Here is a 24,707-nt window from a genome sequence, read left to right as displayed (position 1 = left end):
ACTTTCGGTAACATAATTTAAAGGCCTATTTTCAGATCGATCTCTTCCCATAAACTTGGGACAATCAGTGATGATTATACTCCTTCTCTTATGCATATATGCCATTTTATGATTTCCATATGCAAAGATTTATTGAATATATGTTTCCCAAAATACTTATGTTTCAACGATTGAATGTAAATGACTTATTATATTTTGGGACATTAAATTGATCACTTCATTTATATCTTGAATATCCTTTGGTCTTTTATTCAGGGTGGTTAAGTAGCCTGTAGATTAATAAGTTAATTAGAGCAGTTTCGCTCGTGACATTGTTGGAGGTTGTAAATCACAGATTGCAACCATACATTACGGTGTGCCTCAGGGCTCAGTTTTTGGCCCTCTGTTGTTTTTATTATATATCAATGATATTGTCAATTCGTCAAAATTATTTTCATATTCCCTGTTTGCTGATGATACCAGTTTATTGGTCTCACATAATAATCCACGCATTTTAATATCCTTGGCAAACGAAGAGATGGAGAAGCTTTATGAATGGTTTTGTTGTAATAAACTTTTATTGAATGCTAAAAAGTCAAGTAGTGTTATCTTCAGGTCAAAGGGTAGAAAGGTACCTGAAAATATCGATCCTTTACTTATAAATGGCCAAGTTGTTTTGCACAGTGAAAATGTACATTTTCTTGGTGTTATAATTGACGAATATTTGACTTGGAAGTGTCACTTGAACAATTTGTGTGTTAAAATTTCACGAGGTGTTGGTGTTCTTTCAAAACTGAGATTCATTCTACCTCAAAGAGTGTTAATAACCTTGTATAATAGTATTTTATTACCACATTTATTATATTGTAATGTTGCTTGGGGCCACACATTTAAAACACATATACATAAGTTGCAGGTTTTGCAAAAGAAAGTGATTAGATTAATTTCTAATTCTCATTTTAGACATCCAAGTACCCCTTTATTTGTTCAGCTACAGTTGTTACCTTTCGATCAACTGGTTTCCTTGAGTTGCCTCGTGTTTATGTTCAAACTCTTCTCTAGGCCACAACCTTGTTTGTTGACTGATTTATTTGTCTCTAACTCTGATATTCACAACTATAACACACGGCGGAAGAATTGTGTGCATCAGCCATATGTCAGAACTCATGTTGCTTTGAATTCTTTCTACATTTATTGTATAAAGCAGTGGAATTCATTACCCCCAGCAATTAAAAATAAGACTACTCTCACCAGCTTCAAGGTCTCATGTAAAAAATATCTTTTTCAGCAACTCAAATCACATTAGCATTTTCTAGGAAATCTACTGCCTCCATGGCGCTTGATAAAGAGGAGGCCGGGGAAAAAGGAAGACTGTAAACATGTTTTCACCCCCCCCCCCCAGCCAGGGCTTGCTTTATTTGTAGTAGGTCCATACACATACATCACATCTGTAATTTATCACTGTGGCCTCGCTCGGACCAACGATCAAGAGAAGAGAGAGAGGGAAAAAATCCAAGTGGGGTCAATGATATCTACTGAGCCAGCCTGTCTTTCTGTCATTGTGTGGTCTATCTGTTTTATGTCGTGCTGTGTGTAACCTCTTGTCCCCCTCCACTATCTCTTCTCAATTGTTATCTTTTGGTTTGCCCTATTTCATGATTTTCTCTCTCTCTACCTCCTCACTTTTGACTCCATGCAGTTTGCTATTTTCTCCCCTCCTTCTGTCTCATTGCTTCCCTGATAGCAGGCATGGTCATAATCACGTGATAATTACGTCGTATTCTCGGCATACTGTTCGTAGACAATAAATATGACGTCTTTATGACGTAATTACGACCACTTTTAACGGCGAGTTTATCTTGCATTTGTATTTGACCAGATTATGACGTGATTATGACGTCATTAATTCACCAGTCAATGACGAGTAAATTTAAAATTTTGCATGACCAGAATATGACGTGATTATGACGTCATTTATTGACAAATCAACGACGAGTCTATCCACAATTTTACATGACCAGATTTTGACGTGATTATGACGTCATTAATTGACCATTCAATGACAAGTAAAATTTACAGTTTTGCATGACCAGAATATGACCTAAATATGACGTCATATATTGACGAATCAAAGACGAATATATCACAATTTTATATGACCAGATAATGATGTGATTTTGACGTCATCAACCAGTCACAAGTACATTTACAATTTTGCATGACCAAAATATACAACGTGATTATAATAATAATAATATGCAACATTTATATAGCGCTTAATACAAATGTTTCTACGCGCTGCATACCATTACCCCGGCTTTAGCACGGCTACCCTGATCGGGCGCATCGAGCATTCCAAGGAATTTCTTCCTACCGGGTACCCATGCATTTACTACACCTGGGTCGAGAGTGGCAATTGTAGATAAACACCTTGCCAAAGGACGTGCTGCAGTGGGATTTGAACCCCGGTCCTTGTGGTTCACAGTCCGCAGACTTATCCACTGAGCCACAACACCTTCACGACGAGTGCATTTACAATTTTATATGACGTCATTATGAAAACTTTTATATATACAACCATAGGCAGCGAAAGCGTGGGGGGGACAGAAGGGGGGGGGGACGTTCCCCCCTTCTTAATTGTTTGTTGATATAATAACCTTTTTTTTGCTTGTCTACTTTGTTTCCTGCATGCATCCCCCTTAATTCACGTGGGGACCCACCCCTCCCAGAAATTATGTTTGTGTCCCCCCCCCTCCCTAAAATTTAGGTTGATATAACCCCCTTTTTTTGCTTGTCAAATATTTTTGGTAATCCACTCCCCTAAATTCAAATGTCAATTTTTTTGCCTGCGTCCATCCCTAAATTTCAGATGGACCATGCATCCCAAAATTTCAGATGGACCCGCCCCCCCCCCCTATATTTTGTTGGCTTCCGCTGCCAATGCATACAACATATACGTTTTCAAAATGTTTCCCTTATTTTTCTCCAGGTGTTTTCTTTAGCCTAAATGTTAAAAGGTTCTGTAGGTCGCCCGCGTAGGTCGTCGTCGAAATTTGACATTTCATTTGACACTTCAACCATAAAACATGTTTCGAATGAAGACTAGATGCCAAGTCCGATCGTCAGCAGAGCGCGCACGTGATTCGTGTATTTGAAAATGCAACCGTTATTGAACGAAGTCGAGTCAAAGTGCTGGATCGTGCAATCGACGTCCGTAATAACTTGTTCTCAATTGACTGCCTGCCCTTTTTTGACATGTCAAGACACTTCAGGGTAAGCATTTACATGTATACTAATATTCTATATATGTCTAAATTAGCTGGAGTATCAGTAGAAATCAGAATAACCTATCACTGATGAAGTTATTTCAACCTGCAGTATTGTGCGTGCCGGCGTAAGTACCGTACGGTACGGTACGTGAAGTGGAACCCTAGAGTTGTGGCGATGACAACGGCTCTCGAGCCGTGGCGTTTGCTGTTTGGACTGTGAACATGTGAAAACGTTTTCTTTGCTTTCATCTTTAAAACCAATCATCAAACGTTGAAATACATTCTTATGACTTCTTAAATTTGATCTCAAAAAATAATTTTAGACCCTATTCTCTAATTTGTATGGTGTGTGTGGACGTTGTCAGCCATGGCATGGTGGTGCCTGGTGGTGCTCTGCACAGTGCCCTTTCCTCGCCTTTTTATCAGGCCTAAGGCTTTGGCTTGGCCTACATTACATGTACCTTCAATTCAAGTGATGTTCGTGCAGGCTCCACTTCACCACCGCTACACTGCGCTCCACCTACATGACCTACCCGAACCTCAACTCGGTGAACTCGTAATTCGGATACTCCGAGTTTCAAAGGTGGGAAAAAAATAAAATGAATAGGCCCTATTTATTGTAAAAAATTACCCCCCCCCCCCAACCAACAATGCATTAAAGTTTAAGGCGCTAATGCAGTTTCGCACCGGCCGATTACCAGCACACCTAATCACCAATACTTGTTACCAAATGTCATGACAAGTCTCTCAGTCACATTTCGATGTCAATATATCCACCACTTTTCAAAATATTGTGATCGGGAATGGCTGTATTTCGTCTTTGATCTCAACGTCGTTGATCGACATCGCTTCGCGGATCGCTTGGATTCACTGTGCACCGTAATGTTGATATGAACTGAAGTTAGCAACCAAATCATGCGAACATAGATTCACATGCGGCATGCTGGCAGTTTGTTCACCACATTTTCGCATGATTTGGTTGCTACTTCAGTTCATATCAACATTACGGTGCACGGTGAATCCAAGCGATCTGCGAAGCGATGTCTACGCCGTGTCGCTTCGCGGATCGCTTGGATTCACCATGCACCGTAATGTTGATATGAACGGAAGTTAGCAACCAAATCATGCGAACATACATTCGCATGCGGCATGCTGGCAGTTTGTTCGCCACATTTTCGCATGATTTGGTTGCTAACTTCAGTTCATATCAACATTACGGTGCATGGTGAATCCAAGCGATCTGCGAAGCGATGTCTACGCCGTGTCGATCAACGACGTTGAGATCGAAGCCGAAATACAGCCATTCCCGATCACGATATTTTGAAAAGTGGGGATATATTGACATCGAAATGTGACTGAGAGACTTGTCATGACATTTGGGAACAAATCTTGGTGATGAGGTATGCTGGTAATCGGCCGGTGCGAAACTGCATTAGCGCCAAGTTTAATTTCTTACTCTTGACTTAGACTTGGTCTTAGAGCCAAGGTACTTAGTACATAATGTGTGGTGGGTATGTGCCGCAGTGGGGACCCCCTTTTTTACACTCAAATTTCCATTCCAAGGCATAGCATTTTGTCTTATTGAGGTAACCGGAGGATTAGAGCAAGAAATCTAGCTTTTATTTATTGTTGATGTCTTTTGGGGGATATTTTTTACAATAAATATGCATTTTTCCCCACCTTTGCCACTCAGAGTATCTGAACGAGTTCACCGCCTTGAAGTTCGGGGAAGTGGAGCGGTAATGAAGAGGAGAAAAGCCTGCTCGAACATCACTTGAGGTAGGTTTGGCCTTGCTTATAAATGTAATTGTACATAGACCCTATTCAGAAGAGATGTGTTTTTTCTAAAAAAATAATCCCTGTCTGAAAATTGGTAGTGATGGACACTAACCAAAAGTGGCAAATCATATATTAATTTACTATGATTAGAAAATATCTCAAACCAAAATATCGCTTCCATCTTTCCCAAACACCTTTAAATTTTGCCGCCCGATTTTGAAGGTGTCCTTATAGCTACTACACACTCGATTTATCATGCAATTTTTTTTTCTTGTTCCTCAGTTCTCAGTTTTTAAAACATGTTCTATTGTTGGAAAAATATAAATGAAGGTGCATACACCTAAAAAACTGCATTTTTTGTTTTCTCTACAATTTGCAATTTTATGTACAAAATATTAATACTAAAGGAGTCGTTTGTCACACTACAGTCATGAAGATTGTGCTTTTGCCATTGAAATTGCATGTGCAATGAGTGGTGAGTACCTGAAGCTTTAGGACATGTATACCTCGATAGACTAAATAAATAATCATTTCAATTTCAGTGACATCATCTGGGACAGTTGGAACAACTCTACGCTCCACATTTAATTCAGTGTCAATCCTGATTTCATCAACATGGACTGATGGAACAAAAGTCATGCAAATATGCTGTTTTGTGTAGTGGTGAGTACAATTATCACTTTTGGAAGGGATTTTTTTTACATGAACATGAGCTCCATGTTTGATTCAGTTTATTTGTTCCAAAGTTAAAATGAGAATGAAGGAAAGTTATGTAATCATTGACAGTGACTGAAACTCCAACATCATTCCTGTAGATTAACCCTAAATCTCCTGGGGTATTTTGATTCTTGGGGGCCCTAAGGCCCCCAAGAATCAAGATCTCAGCCACGGATTGCGCTATCACAATGAAAATTTGCATGATGGTAGAGAGTGACATAATCTACGCAGTTGCATTGGTAAATTTCACTGAATTCATATATTTTTATTTTGTAGGAATTAATTTTCTAATTTATTCATGAAACTTATGTATTTTATTCATGAAATCATACTTTTTGCTCTGATTCACTAAATAAAGCTCATAGAATGCTATTTTTGGTGAAATATTCTTTATAGCATTCCTAACAATTGTGCATGAAAAAATCCTGGTGCCAAGACCGATTTCTTATGTATTTTATTGCTTTTTTAATTTCTTATGTATTTCTTTTTTTAAACTTTTTTTTCGATAAAAATCGTTCCAGAGTGAATTCTGATCATAAACAAGGCAAAATGAATAATGTTTAATCAGTAAAAGTAGAAATAATGATACGTTTCTGAATTTTGGCTAAATACCCGGTACACTATTTGCATTGGATTTGTACATGAAAAATACACTTACATTTTGACGTGTAATGTCGTAACCGCGCACCCGGGTGTCACAAATTTGGTCTCAAAATTTATGCGAGACTTAAAAGTAAAAAGTCAGTGAGCGGCGAGGTCAAAAAATTTTGCGCAGCAGATATTGCAAAAATTGTCGAGGGGGGGGGACATTATGGCCCTCCCCCTCCCCTGGCAGAATTAGGGTTAATGAAAAAATTCAAAACACTGTAGTTCAATAAATTTTTCTCTGAAATTATGCATAAAATGATGCAAAAGTGACATCTTAACAAAGATAAGAGTATTGTTTGTTTTTGCAACTTAGACAATTTTTATGATGCGAAATAGACATCTAAACAATGATAAGAATAAGAGTATTGTTTGCTTTTGCAAAGACAATGACAATGATTTTATTGGACCCATGTTACACTCTTTCGGGGATTAGGGACACTATCAAAACGACATTACACATCAATTATGCAATTTTACATATGTAACTAATTAAAAGATTAAATCCACATCTGGCGTAAAAGATTTTCATTGGATGAATGAGATGAGACTGCTGCATTTTATTTACAGCCTTTCTCATTGGATGTTGCTTCACAAATGGGTGTGTCTTAGAGAGATAATAAAATGAAGATGAAATTGTTCTTAGAAGAATATCAATTCAAAGGGATTTTAAGGGATTCTTTTTTCAGAGATGAAATGGATCTCAAAATACTACCCCTGTTCCCTTCTATGAGTTTTTCCTTTAATTGAATATTGATTCAAATTGTCTTTATTGCACTCTTGCGCTCCTTTTTTTATAGTGAAATATCTCTTCTGCAGTGTCCCTCTTTCACCTCATATTAAGTGCCCATTTATGCCTCATTTATTTTTTTTCTACTTCTAAATGTTTAGACTGGTAAACAAAGGTGAATGCAATTAGCACCCTTTCATTTTTACATATTTCATATTACAGAATATAAAAGTTTTCAGCTGAGCGAATGGAATAAAATAAACTGAATAAGCAAATGTCCTCCCTCACCTGATGTTGATATTCATATCAATGGATATTGATATCGATAGTGATAATGTAGATCACTGACTTTTGGCAATATGCGATAAAAAGAATTGATAATTGAAACCATTAAGTTTTGCATGCAGATGAAATAGTTTGGCTATGTTTATTATAAGTTTCTCAATACACCCCTTTTATTTTTTACAGGTGTCACAAGATAAAGTACTTCCTTGATGAGTTCAGAGATGGATGATCAATCAAACATAGAATATGGTTTCTAGCAACCCTGCAGGTATCCTTCATACGCCAATGAGAGTGCATAAAGCTTGCACATATTATAAACGGTATCTGTGCTATCCCCAATATATAACATTAGACCAATTACATTGCCAAATTACAATGGAGCCTATCAAAGAAAAGGTAGACTCCACCAAAACGTAATTTGAATATTAAAATAGAGAAAAACCATAGAAGCACTGATAATTTCATCAAAATCTGACTAAGATAAGAAGGTTATGAAATTTTGAGTTTCAAAAAACATTAATATGCAAAACACAGGTCAAATGAGGATCAAAGACGTTCTTTTGTATTTTATCATATGAAACATAGAACAGATCCATTGTCTTTGGCAGAGAGTAATTGGTCTACCGGTAATCTTATACTTATGGGTGTAATAATTTAATAGATGATTTACATATAAATAAATAATTATGTAGTACAATACATTTTTCAGGAGCAACTTGGTCTGCTCATCATTAGAGTACAGTGGGCTGATTCATAAATCTGTTAGTAAGTTAAGATTGATTTTAAGAACGACTAGTGAACATTTCCTTTGTGGTAATTGATTATTAACCCTAAATAGACTGGGCTATTTCAACACCTAAGAAGACTGGTGGGGGCCTGATTCAGCCCCCCCCCCCTTATGATCTCGGTCGTCCATCGCGCGATCGCAACGGAAATTGGCACGCGCGTTACCCATGGCATTATCTACAAAATTTTAATATATATAATTCTGTGAAAAATCTCATTGCTCATTAATTTGCCAATTTATGCGTAAAATCATAAGTTTGCTCTAATTAATAAAATAATGCCCCTAAAATGCTACTTTTTGTTTCACATAATCTAGATAGGCATCTGATCAAATTTATTTTTAAAAAATTTCAACATCACATTTATTTTCTTAAGTATTCTATTGTTTTCTAAATTTCTTATGTATTTCTCTGTTTTTCGACTTTTTGTTTTTTATTGTTTTTTCAATGGAAATTGTCAGGGACTTCATTTTGACCATAAAAAAGAAAAATTTAATTGATTTTAAGCAGTAAATGGAAAAATGATACAATTTATGAATTTTGACTAAAAACACTATTTGCATTGGATTTGTACACAAATTCACGTTTTTGAGTTATTTTGGGTCTGCATGCACTTGCGAAATGTTGCGTAATTTCGAATCCGCATAACCGGGAGTCACAATTTTGGTCTCAAATGTTGCGTGAGACTTGAAAGTAAAAAGTCAGCGAGCGACGCGGTCAAAAGATTTCAAGCGGCGGGTTTATCGGGAAAAAAATGTTGGGGGGGGGGGGCTGAATCAGCCCCCCAGTCTTTTTAGGGTTAAGTCGCTCGTAACTTACGAACAGCTTAATGAAACGTCCCCCAGGTCTTCCGGCAATTCAATTGGCAAAATTTGATTCCCGTCAAAGTTGACCAAGCACGGGCCACGGACCGGTTTTTCAAGGAGGGGGGCTGACCATGCTAATGAACACAATCATAAATTTTAATTTTTTTGTACATGGTTTTAGAAGAAAGTGGGGAAGCCCCTCAGCCTCCGCAGCCCCTGCCTAATTTAAAGTACAAGTCCAACCTGACAAAAACTTGAATTGAATAAAAAGAGAAAAATTCAACAAGCATAACACTGAAAGTTTCATCAAAATCTAATGTTAAATAAGAAAGTTATGATATTCTAAAGTTTCGCTTCATTTTTTTTGCAGGAATTTCTGCATTTATTGTAAAGTCAAAATAAATTTTACAATACATAAAACATAATCGTAATATGACATGAAAGTACATTGTAATATGACAGATTATAGTAGTATCATAACAAAATTTAGGCATGAATACAATAAGGGTGACAAAGTAATGGGAGAAAAAAAATGCAGTGGCACACTATATAAGCAAAAAAAATGCTTGAGCAATAGCAGCCAAAGGGGGAAGAGCGCTACATGGAAACCTAATATTTTATAGGTCCGGGTCTGGAAGAAAATGTTACGTCACAAATCATTAAAAAAGGAGAAAGAAGAAAAAAGAAGAAATGAAGAGTGCGTGTGTGTGCAAGTGGGTGAACGTGCGGGTGTGATACTAAGAATACTTCGATAAAAGATATTTTTTCAATGAAGCTTTAAAAGAAAAGATAGATGCAGTGAGTTTTATATCATTGGGCAAATCATTCCAGATGTCTGGGCCATGATGTCTGATCGTTTTATGTGCGAATATTGTTATCGGGTTTGTGAGGTGAATGTTGGATGAGTGGCGTGTAGGATACGAATGAATGTTGCTGTTGTAAACAAAAATATCTTGAAAGGGTGTAGGTATAGATTTAGTTGAAAACTTGTACATAAAAATGGCAGTTTGGAAAGTATGAATGTCATGAATTTTTAATGTTTTCAGGTTCCGAAAAATAGGATCAGTATGTGCTAAAAATTGCGAGTGGGAGCAAATGCGGAGTGCTTTCTTTTGGAGGCGTAAAATTGAGTCTATTTTGGTTTTGTTGCAATTACCCCACAATATGTTGCAATATGATATATGTGACAAAATAAAAGAATTGTAAAGCATAAATAGCGATCTTTGGGAAAGACAATATTTCAGTTTGAATAGTATGCCAATACCTCTGGCAACAAGTGTGCTAATATAACGAATGTGGCTATTCCAAGTCAAATTAGAGTCAATTAATACACCTAAGAATTTCGTTTCTTGTTTTTCAGCAAGATGGATGTTATCAATGTTAATGGAGCCACGAAATATATGCTTAGAATTGATGTGTTTAAAGTACATGAAATTTGTTTTGTTAATGTTTAAGGATAGTTTATTAGATTTAAACCACATGGACAATTTATTTAATTCATTATTGAGTACTGTTACAAGCGTGTCTAAGTTACTGTGTGAAAAAAATACATTGGTATCATCTGCGAAAAGAACATAAGTAAGTAGGGGTGAAGCATTGATTATATCATTCATATAAATTAAAAATAACAAAGGGCCTAAGATAGAACCCTGTGGTACTCCACACTTAACATTGCAAACTTCAGAAGATTTAGAGTTAAAATAAACATATTGATATCGATTGTACAGATAATCTTGAAACCATGACAAAACAATCCCTCTGATTCCATATTTTTGTAATTTATCTAATAGTATATGATGATCGATAGTATCGAATGCTTTCGATAGATCCATGAAAACTCCGACAGTATGCTCTTTTTTGAAAGGGAATCGGTTATTTTGTCGTATAATTGTAAAATTGCATAGTCAGTTGAATGTTTTGACCTGAATCCGTATTGATTAGGAATTAATAAGTTATTTGTGTCCAAAAAAGAATATAGTCGTTTGTAAATTATTTTTTCAAGTATTTTAGAAATGCTTGGTAATAATGAAATAGGGCGGTAGTTGGCGATTTGGCAAGGGTCTTCTTTTTTGTATATGGGAATTATTTTTGCAATTTTAAGTTGATCGGGGAAAATTCCATTTGTGAGAGATAAATTGAATATATGTGATAGTGGAGAAGCCACAAAATGAATTATTTGTTTAAGTAAATGTACACTGATACCGTCATGACCACTAGATTTAGTAGGTTTAAATGATCGAACTATTTCTAAAATTTCATAAATATTAGTGGGATTGAAAAATAAGGAATGTTCAGTATGGTTGTCTAAATATTTTGTAAAGTCGTTTGCATTAGTTACTATTTTAGATGAAAGATTAGGGCCAATATTGGTGAAAAAAGAATTGAAAGCATTAGCAATTTTGGAAGGATCTTGCGTTTTATGCCCGTTTAGAAGGAAATCAACATTATTAAGATCATGCATTTTTTTACCTAACATTTCATTTACTGTGTTCCACAATGTTTTGTTATTATCTTTGTTGTTTTCTATTTTGTTAGAAAAATACGATTTACGAGCTAGACGGATTATGGAAGTTAATCTATTTCGATATTTTTTGTATTTGTGTATATGTTCTAGTGTGGGAGATTTAAGCGAAATCTTATATAATCGATTACGAGTGAATATTGATTTAATTATACCTTGGGTGATCCATGGTTGTTTTTTCTTCTTTTTACTGAGGTTGATTCTCATCAGAGGTATATTTTTGTCATAGTATTGAAGAAGTTTGTTTAGAAATATATCGTATGATCTGTTAACATTATCTTCTCCAAAAACGTCTTCCCATCCCTCTGCACTCAAATCAGTTTTAAGAGCATCTATGTTATGTCTAGTTTCTTTTCGCCGGGTGACTTTTCCTTGAATGTGTGGCTTATGTAAGTGTTTATAATCTCGGCATATCGTAAAGATTGGTAGATGGTCAGAAATGTCGTAGTAAATTATTCCGTTGTTGTTATTATTATTATCTAATAAATTTGCATTACAAAATATATTATCTATTATTGTGTGTGATGTACTTGTTATCCGCGTTGATTTATTTATCAGAGGTTTAAAGGAAAATGATGAAAACAAATTAATTAACTGTTGGCCAAGAGGAGAGTAAGGCATTGATATGTCTATGTTGAAATCTCCCATGAGATAAATATCCTTGTTTTCGTGTGATATTGTTTCAAGACAGGATTCCAATTTATCGAAAAAAATATTAGCGATGTTATTTGGTGGTCTATAAACTACACCGACTAATTTGTTTTTATTGAAATCATCAATAATTTCAATGAATAAAGATTCTATACCTTCAAGTTGAATGTCATGTCTTATCTTGAAATGTAAATCATTATGAATGTAAAAAGCGACACCCCCTCCCATTCCACGTTTACGATCACTATGTTTTAATGTATAGTTGTCAATATTAAAAATGTTTGGTGAAGTTGAGTGTAACCAGGTTTCTGATAAGGCGATTAAGGAAAAGGGAAATGTATTCAATATGGATAAAAACTCACTGAAAGTATCAACATTTTTTTGCAAGCTTCTGATATTTATGTGCATAAGGCTAAAGTCGGTTGGTTTATCGATTTTGGCTGTGTTGAAAGCTGAATTAAATTCGTTTGCAGTGTAGTATTTACACTGGGGTGTAAAGACTTCATTATTCATGAATACGTCATTTATGTTCATAAAAGGTTGAATAAACTTCGGTGTGAAATAAGGAGTAGTGAATTTGAGGTGAAAGGTGCGTGCAGGTGAGAGTGAAAGTGAAGTATGTACATAATGATAAGGGTGTGTCGGATGTTTTGCGCGTACATGATTGTGTGACGAACAGACTCCGGGCTGCACAGTGTAACAAACAAGAGAGAAAAAAGAAGGGGGATCCTCCGGAATTTAGTTAACCTGTACAAATGCATGTCTTTGGTTGAAATAAATCTCGAAGTTTCATTAGTCTCAGAATAATAAAAAAGGTGAAATCTAAGTTGGCATAATACAATGAATACTAACAATGTTCTATTTAACCTCATGGATAGGATCGTCACCGAAAAGACAAAAAAAAATCGATTTACCTATCATTCAAGCGTATTATGGAATGTGAGAGCGAGGAAATCAAAATGTTTACAAAAGTGAAGTATGTTGACAATGAGGATATTCATTCACATATAAGAATCGTGTCCAAGTCATTAATCTACAGTTTAGGTCTATATTGTCGATTATGTAAAGATGCATGTAGCCTACATTGGAAAATCGTAGTGAAAGTGAGATACTATTAAAATGGAACAAAGTGATTGAAATAACATGAATAGACAAACGTTGGCATGGAACATAGAAAGTATGCAAATGATTAATACAAGCAGGGAGATAATACAGCAAAGGCATAGATACTATAGAAATTACTTTCGACAAGGGATCTCATTTACATAATGATTGTGAGAAAATTCCAGTAAGAGTAATATGCACATGTACCACACTATACTATTCAAAGTGGATAGAGCTTCATTGAATCTTGCATAAAAATTATAAAGCTTCAAAGGAAAATGGTTGCAACACTTAGAATTACACGTTGTGTGTAGCGAGTTCAAGCGAAGCCAATAGATTATCAGATATTTTTGGCATAGTAAAATAAAAAATAGATCCCTAATGTGGAAAAGAACAGTATAAAAAATCAGACAATGTAATAGGTAACAAAGTGACCATTTAGAAAATTGCAGTATAATACACAAAGAAGACTCGCTTCGATTCAATGAAATCCAAATTTTATTTCGGAAATCGTCATAACAGAAAAAAAGGCTCGATTTTTCCCCACTATTTGGTTACAGATTTTGCAGAAAGATCAACAGTTGCAAAAATGAATATTTTTTTTTTAAATGTTACTTTATACCTTGCCCAAATGAAAAAAATCTAAATATTAGAATAAGAGAATGCATCATTTATAATTCACGCTCATGTAATGCTGATCTGACTCTGTCAACCTATCGCAACTTTTTTTTTCGCATCGACCAAAGAGAAGATCCTTTTTTAAATTATACAGAGATAGATCCTGTGAAAGGAGGAATATCTAAAAGGGTTTTAATTTCATTTACAAACAAGCGAGACAATTCTGAAAGTAGAATAATATACAATTAGTTAGGTTTAATTTTGGCTAGAATATGGTGAAATGTTTAGATTAAACTAGCTGATATAATGTGAACTCATATTATCACAAACAAATTGAGTTATGATGCATACGATTCAAGGGTGTATATGTATAGACAAAATACATGTTGATCTATTCTGTCAGCATATAAAATATCTCGTTTATATTGAAAAAAGATGTACTCCTAAAAAAGTCGAGAAAATAAAATATATCAAAAAGGGAAATGTCTAACCCTGACTATAGTTATTAGGAAACAGCTAGACTAGTTTGTGATGGCTTTTCAAAAAAACCAAAGAATTCAATATGACTCATTCTGTCTACATGACCATATATAAATCTGTTCATAGTAATATGATAGAAAATTCCAAAAGTATATACACAGAGTGTAGAACAGAATACTACATTTGGCTTACATTCAAGAGTTGAAAGTAAGTATCAACCGTTTTCAATGTGTTAGACCACTTTCCCGGTACCATATTCAAAATGTCTTCGTGCCTGATGGGCGTCAATGACGATTATTCTTTTTTTTTTCAAAAGTAAGAACATGTGCATAAAAGATAACATCTAAAATAAGATAATCTTTGTATATTACTGAACTGTCGTAAAATTAACGTCAGATTGACGCACATATAATGAAAAATATCACAAATCATTCAAAATAGGATTATAGGCAAAAAAGCAGAATATCTCGAATACATCAACGAGAGAGAGAGTCCAATGAATACATCAAAAAGGTATACTCCAGCATGTCCAGTGTATGACCAAAAGAGTTTGAAATACCAATATAATAGTAGACTGTTTAAATTGTTGTTGTTAACAAATAAGATAAAGGAAACTTGGAACTTAGAAAAACATCTGCTCTTTCCGAAAATGGAATAACCAAAGTAATTGGCATACCCAACTGTATATTTCATTCATGATAGATACAAACATGGATAAGATTTTTTTTCTGTATAAAGCCAATTCAGGAAGTTGAGTAACCAAACTAACTGATTCGATTATGAATGTAGTGATGAATTACAGGTATATTTATCGTTCGTATGTAAAGACATACGTCAAGAACATAATAACAACGAATTTAGAAAAAGTTTAAGCAAAACATTAGCAACGTAGGAGTATCCATGTTACATCATAGAGGTGGACTCCAATAAATTATAATAATTGAAAAAGGCTTGAATAACCCCAGAGAAGTAAAATGCTTTATAAAAAGTAGACAATTTTTGGGGCAAATTGTAACTTGAAAACAAATACTTTAGGAAATGGAGTAACCAAGTTTTGTCACGATAAATGAAGGTAAATGTTTTCAGTTGGTGCATCTTGAGTCTAAAGAGTATGAAATACCCCTTAGGAAGTAGGATGCTTCAATTATGGCAATTTTATTTTGTTTATTATTATTTTTTTTTAATATTGTAAACAAAATCAGCCATTTTGCATGGTGGAGTAACCAAAGCAACTGAGGGGTTAACCCTATCTAGGCCGGGGGGGGGCCTCGGAGGCCCCCCCCCCCTCAACAAATCGCGCAATATTTTCGCCGCGCAAAATTTTTTTACCGCGCCACTCGCTGACTTTTTACCTTCAAGTCTTGCGCAACTTTTGAGACCAACTTTGCGTCCTCCGGGTATGTGGTTCCGAAATTACGCAACATTATGTAAGTGCATGTCAGACCGAAAATTGCTCAAAAACGTGATTTCGTGTACAAAGTCAATGCAAATTGTGTTTTCAACCAAAATTCATAAATGTATGATTATTTTTAGTTTTGCTGCTCTAAATGTATTTATTTTATGCTTTTTATGATCACAGAAGAGTCCCCAACAAATTTCATTGAAAAAACAATGAAAAACAAAAGGTCAAAAAACAAAGAAATACATAAGAAATTGCAAAAAACAATAAAATACATAAGAAAATGATTTGATATCGCAATATTTTTCATGTACACTTGCTAAGAACACCACAAAGAGTTTCAATACCAAAAATTAGTACATTTGGAGCTTTATTTAGGGAGTTAGAGGAAAAAGTATGATTTCACATACTAATTACGCATAAATTAGCATAATCACTTAATAGCGATTCGCACGAACAAAATTACTATACAATCTTGGAGATTATGTCCCAGGCAACCAGCATGCCAATTTTCGGCGCGATCGCGCGGTCAACGGCCGAGATCTTAGGGGGGGCCTGGGAGGCCCCCCCCCCCGGCCATATGAACTCCCAAAATACCCCGGCCTAGATAGGGTTAAACAGCAAAAGTATGATAAATATCGCTTTGGTATCTCCAGTGAATACATCTTGAGTCTCAAGAGTATGAGATATCATTTGAAGATGCTACATTTTTAATACATGTATATAAATTGTAACCTAACATGACTAAAACAGCTATTTCTGGAAATGGAGTAACAAAAACAACTGAGGGGTTAGACAATACATAAAGAAAAATAGATTTACTGTTCATAAATCTTGAGTCTGAAGAAGATGCTACCAAGTTGATATTTTTCCTCCTGTATGAAGTGTAAACCAAAGCTCCATTTCTAGAAGCATGGGAAATGATGTAAATAAAGTATCTGAGATGTTGAACTGTACGCAGGTAAGTATTTATTAGTCATAACAAATACCTAAAAATGGATTTTCAGGAGAATAGTTGAAAATAGCTGTCAAAAACTTGCTTGAATATCTTAAGGTAACCAGCAAATCATTGTTAGATTCCTTTTCGTTGCATGATAACAGATTTCTTTTTTTTACGTAGTATTACATGAAAATAATCATGAAGAAGAATTACATTTACTCATCCTGGTGCTGGTAGTCATTCCAAGTGGATGCTCCTTTTGGTTTCCATTGAAGACAAACCTTGGTGTTCTTAAGAAATATCTTGGTCGAGACGCCATCCTTTTTTCTCATGTCATATGCAACCTTTGCGAGATGACCGCGTCTGGCCTTGAGGGCAGGGGGGAGGTCGGTGCGGATCGAGATGCGTTTTGGAGTAGGACTACCAGGTATGGGTTGCGCGTTGACTCGTGGTCGTCGATCTCTATTTTCGAAGGCTGATAGAACTTTATTTCGGTCGGTCATATACACAAATTTGACTATTATTGGGTTGGGCGCTGTAGGTTGAAAGCTTGCGTCATGAGTTGCGCGTCGGAGAAGGCGATGAGCGTTGACAAACGCCATGTTGGCCGCTTCGTCTGCGTCTATTCCTAGGTCAACGATGCACTTGCGGATGACTTGAAATATATTCTCGTTAGGATCCTCATGTAGACCATAGAAGAGCAAGTTGGAACGGCGGTTGTAGATCTCCATCGAAGTGAGCCGATTTTGTAGGTCAGCAATACGAGATTCCAGGTTGGCAGTAATTTTCGGGATAATATCCTTCTCGATCTCTTCGACTTTTCCAGAATTAAACTCAACAGATCCTTCAATATCACTCACTTTGGTTTTTATAGCTGCAATATCACCTGTAAGATAGTCCAGCTTTTCAAAGACCCTTGCAAACTAAGTTTCCATGTTTTTGTTCACGTCCATAAGTGAAAGCGAACCGTCCGATGTAGCTGTGAGCTGTTCGTTGCGTGTTACCGAAGACTCAATAGCACTGGGGCCAGAGGCGTGGCTTCGCTCACTGGTCTTAGGGTTCGATTGTGAGCGTAAGTCGCGAGGCATTTTACCTTGTGTTGTTCACTCTAAATGTTATCAAAAAACAGGAAATGAAAACAAGGTATCCTTCCAAAAATAGGTCCAGTGTATACTATAATCCCAAAGCAAAGTTCGTAGACTGTAATAATCCGGAAAAATGACGACAGTGTAGGTGAAATTAGAGGTAAAATAGAGCAAATCAACTGTTTCACAAAACAGTTTTATGCATATCTCGGTCAGTATGCAAATGAGACCGATGACATCACTCACCCTTCTTTTGTATTTTATTATATGAAATATGAAATGTTTTGATTTTCTCGACATTGTCATGTGAAATGAAGTTTCATTCCTCCCTGAACACGTGGATTTCCATTATTTTAACATTTTGTGCTTCAGGCAAGGAGGTCCTAATCATCAAATTCGTAAAAATTGAAATATTGTCTAATTCAGACAAAAGAAATAGTGAGTGAGTGACATCATCAACTCTCTCATTTGGATGTAACTGGTTCGTTCATATAACTGTTTTGTTGACAATAAGCGAAATTTTGAAATGTCATAACTTTCTTATTTTACATCCGATTTTGATGAAATTTTCAGCATTGTGCTTGTCTGATTTTTCTCTATTGATTCAAATCAACATTTTTTCTGAGGTGGACTTGACCTTTAAATAAAAACATTGTACTTACATATTCATCATGAACTTTTGTTCAAATTACTTACTTTTGACATTTAATTTATAATCTTTGGATTATTTTCCTTATTTTCTATTTTTAATTACTAATTTTCATAATATGAAAATTAATTTTCAGGCATTGGAATGAATTGGACTTGACCTTTCACTACCCCTAGAACATGAGTTTAATGTTTCATTTCATTCATCTGAAAAAGGTCGATTTCTTTTGATCTATTTCTACTATAATCTCAGTTGGGGGAATTCGTCATGTTCATTGTGAGGCTTTTACAAACTTTACTAAAACAAAATAATAAAGATAACGTAGATCATTGGTATGATTGGAGAAGATTTAGAAGATGAAGAATTGTAAAAATTAGATTAATAATTAACGTATATCAATGTCAAGTTTGACAACTATTCGCCCGGAGGTCAAAGTGAAGGTCAAAATGATACAAACAACCTTTTTCATATTTAATTCAATTGGTCAACTCGTATGGCGCAATGGCCGTTTGAAAGTAAGGTCACGCCCATTTTTGTCAAAACAAAAGAGAAAAGGGCGGGTTGTAGCGCGAGAAATGATGGGTCGTTTGCACTGATCCTTACATTGTTACATACTTTAAAGGAGAAGTCCACGCCAACAAAAAGTTGATTTCACTTAAAGGAGAATGAAACTATTGGAACAAGATAGCTTGTGTGAAAACAGAAAAATCAAAGAAACAGATCAACGAAAGTTTGAGAAAAATCGGACAAATAATGAGAAAGTTATGAGCATTTGAGTATTGCAATCACTAATGCTATGGAGATAGCAAATTGGCAATGCGACAAAGATGTGTGATGTCACTTGTGCACAACTCTCCCCATTACTTTAGTATATATTTCACTTGAATTGCCTCTTTTATCACATCTATCCATAGATCATGTGTTCTTTCTACATGAGGGCATGTAATACATATTTTTTAAGAATACATCATGGATAAAGAGTTTGTATCATAAGAAAAAGCAAAAAGAGACATTTTGAGGGTATTTTATAGTCCACCAAAGGGAAAGTTGTTCATCAGTGACATCACACATCCTTGTCGCATTGCCAATGGGAGGATCTCCATAGCATTAGTGATTGCAATATTTAAATGCTCATAACTTTCTCATTATTGGTCCTATTTTTCTCAAACTTTCTTTATTCTTATTCTTTGATTTTTCTGTTTCTGCACAAGCCTTTTTGTTCCAAAGGTTTCATTCCCCTTTAAAAGAGAAAATTTATTTTATGTGGTATTTGATTTACTCATTTTAGTTAAATTTTTGATACTTGTAAGCAATTATTTCTTATATATCAGCATTATATTCACGCAGTACAACTCATGCTACACAATATCGAGAAATATTTTAACTGGGTCAGGCTCTGGTGTCAGGAATTTCACTCATGTATGCAAGTGAAGTATTCACCTTAAACTTGGGTGTTTTTCATTATTATGTATATATGGAAAACTGCTGTTACCAAGGTGAAACTTGTAAGCGACAATCACAAACCATACTTAGTTAAAATGAACACCTGTTGCTTACATCCAAATAAATATGAGCTTCCATTTGAGTATCGCTGCAAATCTGGTGTTATTTTCACAGACATATTAATCAGGGTAAGCCATTTCTTGTTTAAAATAAGGTACTTGGAAGCCATATTTCTTGGACATCAGTATTGTATTTACCTTAATATCTCAGACTCTACATGGGTTTATCAGTCTAACACTATCATTTGGTTTACCATCAGTTCGTCCACCCACCATTTTTTCTGAATAACGGGAAACGAACAAAAAGGGAGAGGATAGTACAGGGAAAGAAGATAGGACAGATCGGGAAGAGCTCTTTTTTTGGGGGGGGGGGGTGGGGGGTATATTGATCAATAATATTTCTTTAAAAGGCTATATTGTCTTTCATCTGTTTATCGTATTTTGATATCGGAATACAATATTCTCCTTTCTTTTTTTTAAATAAAAATTGAGCGACAAATTAAAATAAAAGGACCCTTTTCCATTTTCCCCATCTTAGTTCCCCCTTTTATATGTGTGTGTGTGCGTTTTAGGGGGGTGGGGGTGCCTGAATTGCTGTACCCACTGAATCGACCCTTGCGATAGTAGTTATCATCATAGTTTTTAGGGTTTTTTTAAACTAATATCATCAATAATTTCAAGGTATTAAAGTCATTTCGCTCCCCTCCTCGGATAACGCAAATTATTTGTATTAGACGAAATGGCTATTGGACCGAATAGCTATTAGACTAAACGGCTATTGGAAGATTTGGGAATTGGACGAAATGGTTAGTAGACGATTTGGTTGGTAGACGAACTGATTATTGGACCTAATGGTTGATGGACGAAATGACTATTAGACGAAATGGCAATTGGACGAGTTGATAAGTAGACGATGTGGATATTGGACCAACTGAAATTAGCCGACATGGCTATTGGACCAAATGAACGGTGGACGAACTGGTTAATGGACGATTTGGCATTAGACCAAATGGATTTAGACGAAATGGTTGGTAGACGAAATGGTTGTAGACGAACTGGCTATAGACTAACTGGCTATTAGACTAAATGGCTATTAGACGAAATGGTGATTGGACGAAATGGGTGGTAGACGAAATGTTGATGGACGAAATGGCATTAGACGAAATGAATGTAGACCATGTGGTGAGTGGACGGGATGGCAGTAGACGAATTGGCAATTTACCGTTTGAAATATCAGATCGGAATATCAAATATTTTAAGCTCGTGCTTCGCGCTCACTTTTTTTCATGACAAAAGATTGTTTAGAATGCCTAGATTCTAGGTCTAAATCTGAAACACGCGCGCTCATTTTCATTCAGTTATCCAGTTTCAGATTACAATATCAAAAAATTCTGCTCGCCCTTTGTGCTCGTATTATTAATGTAGGAAGATCCCCTTTCTCATCCCTTTCATGATTTACAAAACACGAATAGAGTATCCCGTTCAAGTTCGAAATCTCGATTTTTTTATGCTCGCGCTTCGCGCTCGCATTTATTTGATTGTGAAATATGTAATGTCTTCATGGCTAAATGCAAGCAGTCCTTAAAAGGCACTTTTCGATCAGTTCAAAACGTGTACAAACATTTTCTGCTCGCGCTTTGCGCTCGCATTATTAATGTAGGAAGATCCCCTCTTACTCATCTTTTTCATGATTTAGGAAACATGAATAGAGTGTCCCGTTCTAGGTCTAAATCTAGAATTTTTCTCATTTATACGTCTTGTCCTGGGCATTCTATTGTGATGTGTAGTGTACTGATATTTATTTTGTATTGTAATGTATTATGTATTCCTTTGTTAATTTCCTCAAATTATTCTAATTTAATCATTTTTTCATTGAAGAATTTGCCTAATTAATGAAGTTTATTGAAATCAATGAATCAAATGAATGATCATTCCTTCAGTATTTTGAATTTATGTATAAAATGATTATTTACAAGGTTTCCAAATAAATAGAATTAAGGCATTTTAAAGCTCGTGTCTTATTTTTTTTCAATTTGTACCAATATTATGAGATATGACGTGAGCGATATGATACTGTTGTTTGAAAATAGGTTACAATTATGTAGAATTGTAGACCAAAGAGAAGAAATGCATTTCGCAACATATCACCTGGGTTTCTCTTAGACCAATCGAAACGTTACGAATCAAACACAGAGGCACACACCAACACGCACACACACCCCAAAAGCACACAAACGCATTAATTCATACAATGAATTACATATCAAAACAATAAATATCTGATAAAGAAAATGCTTTTATTTCATTGAGATTACTGATCAATTTGGACTAATTACAGAATTTGATACAGTCCTTAATCCCAATCATGAACAAATGATCTATACATCATCACTTTGCCATAGTTCGTCCAAAATGAACAAATGGTGTTTCTGCAGATACACCCTTTTACCATGATTTGACCATGAAAACCAATTGGTGTATCTGCAGATACATCCTTTTGCCGTGATTTGACCATAAACACCAAATGGTGTATCTGCAGATACATCATTTTGCCATGATTCGACCACAGAAACTAATCAATGTATCTGCAGATACACCTTTTTGCCATGATATCGCCGTAGAAACTGTATGATGTAACTTCAGATACACCATTTTACCATAATCGTAGGACTAATATGGACAGTTGGATATTTTGGCTAAATGCTGTATCTACATAAAAACAGTTATTTTGATGAAAATAACAAGTTAAATATGATGAAAACTATTAAGGAAGATGATTTAAATGACATTCTAATGAATCTAACTAAATTCAATACTAGGAAATTTTCTTTTGAAGAAAGACAAAAGCTGTAACTTCAAAGTGATTTTTCTACGAATGTGCATTTTGCAGATACATCGTTTTGCCATGTAACGACCGAGCTCAACTCTGGCAAACAGGAAAACACTAGCTTGGCCTGGCACATGCACATTTAGGGAGCATGAATAGAAACAAATTAAAAGGGCAATTTATGCATTTTCTTGGAAAAAAATATAATTTCAATTGACCCCAAAGGATAACCTGATGGCCTAGTTGGGGAAACCAGGTAGCCTAACAAGTAGAGCTCGACTCAGGCAACCAGAAAAATGCTAGCTAATAATTAACAATTATTCATTTGGGCCATTATTGTATTGTAATACAAGAATGTGGCAATATATCAAAACTTAGACTTTATTTTTTCACAAATGTTTGTAATTTTGCAATATGTTTTTAAAATGCCAATTGAGTATTAGATTTTCAGTGTGTTATATTTTTATGCAATTTCCTGGTGTGATTTTTTAAGGTGTAAGATGGTTTCATGCAAAATAAAGATATACAGAAAAGATAAAAGAAGAGTAGTCTTTTGCCTTTTTTTCTGATTTGGACGAAATAATCATGAAGATGATCAAGATGACTTTGGTGGTGATGAGGATGATAATGGTGTTGCTGATGGTGACAAGTGTGGTGGTGGTTATGTGGTGATGATAATGAGGTTGATGATGACAATAAAGATGATGTCAATGGTGATGTTAGTGTTGATGATGATAGTAATGATCATCCCCTTCTCATCTACATCTCTCCTCTAATCATCTCCCTTCCTCACCATCTCCATCACTCTATCCTTTCATCTCTCATCTCCATCCTCAGTTCCCCTCCATCCCTTATCTCAACACCCTCATCACCTCCATTCCTCTCATTTCCATCCCTCTCAACATCTCCATCTCAGGAAAATGCATATACACAAGATAGAATTCAACAGTCAAAATACTTATTTTGAAATATAATATCCCTCTGTAAAGTGGGTTTTATATTATTTGCCATATAAAGTTGAATAATTACATAGTAAACACTGTACACTTAACCAAATTTGCATTTTTTGAAAGTGAAACTGAAAGTTTCATGCACACTTTCAGTGGATATGAAAATTTCGGTAAAATTGAAAATTTTCAAAAATTCCAGGGGGGGTGGGTCAACTGCTGCGTAGAGCCATGCTTTTGAACACTTTGGGGACCTGGATTATATCGTCCCAAGCCTGCCCCCATGTATATTTTCCCTTAAATACTCAAAGTAACAGCCACGTAATAAGTATAGAACTCATTCTAAGCGCTGTACACCAGGAAAAATTAATATAAAAAGAAACATATCATTCATGGTAAAGCTGCAAGAAAAACAAGGAATTGAAAGGGGCAAAATGAGATCAATTCATCCATGTTAAGATTTTAAATTCTGTACAAAAAATAATGCTAAGCCCCTTATTTTTATTGATCCCTTCCTTCAGCCTGACATGCCCACACAGCTACACCACAAACATATTTAGGGCCGGGGCAAAAAACGCACAATCCCCCCCCCCCCTGCAGCGCCTGTGTACTAGCTATACATGCAATTTTAGATTGAATGATGAATCGAACATCTACAAGTCAAATTGAAGCCTATTATTACCACTTAAAACCAAGCTACCAACCATGGAATATAAATATACAATTACAAAATATTTATTTTAAAAAAGTAGGGCAGATCCTACGATGTAAAGCTTCATTTAATTTTGTCTGAAGGAGAGCAGCAATAGACATTCTTCTTTGATCAATGTCTGAATTAACAGGCTTAGTCCTACAACATCGTTGTAGTATTACTCAGCCAGGCTCGGCTCTTTATACATGCACACTTTCATTGGGGATATCTTCAGGTCTGGAGCGCCCCCGGCAGCTACGGGGGCCGAGCTACTGATATTGTTTCAGATTTCAGATTC

At 35.4% G+C, this 24,707-nt stretch overlaps 1 long non-coding RNA gene across 2 annotated transcripts; it reads left to right on the top strand.

Moving 5' to 3' along the window:
* The first annotated feature begins 3,125 nt into the window (after nucleotides 1-3,125).
* Nucleotides 3,126-7,785, top strand: LOC121413219. 2 transcript variants are annotated; one of them, XR_005969716.1, is made up of 4 exons: nucleotides 3,126-3,252; nucleotides 4,942-5,027; nucleotides 5,570-5,690; nucleotides 7,588-7,785. It is a non-coding gene; the product is annotated as an uncharacterized LOC121413219 (long non-coding RNA). The 2 variants fall into 2 exon arrangements; XR_005969717.1 differs by lacking the exon at nucleotides 4,942-5,027 and having other exon boundaries at nucleotides 3,131-3,252.
* Nucleotides 7,786-24,707: the final 16,922 nt, after the last annotated feature.

Source organism: Lytechinus variegatus, chromosome 4, assembly GCF_018143015.1.
Source record: "Lytechinus variegatus isolate NC3 chromosome 4, Lvar_3.0, whole genome shotgun sequence".
In the NCBI taxonomy this organism is placed as follows: Eukaryota; Metazoa; Echinodermata; class Echinoidea; order Temnopleuroida; family Toxopneustidae; genus Lytechinus; species Lytechinus variegatus.
Note: the sequence above shows the minus strand (reverse complement) of the source record. Positions and strands in the feature narration are given on the sequence as shown.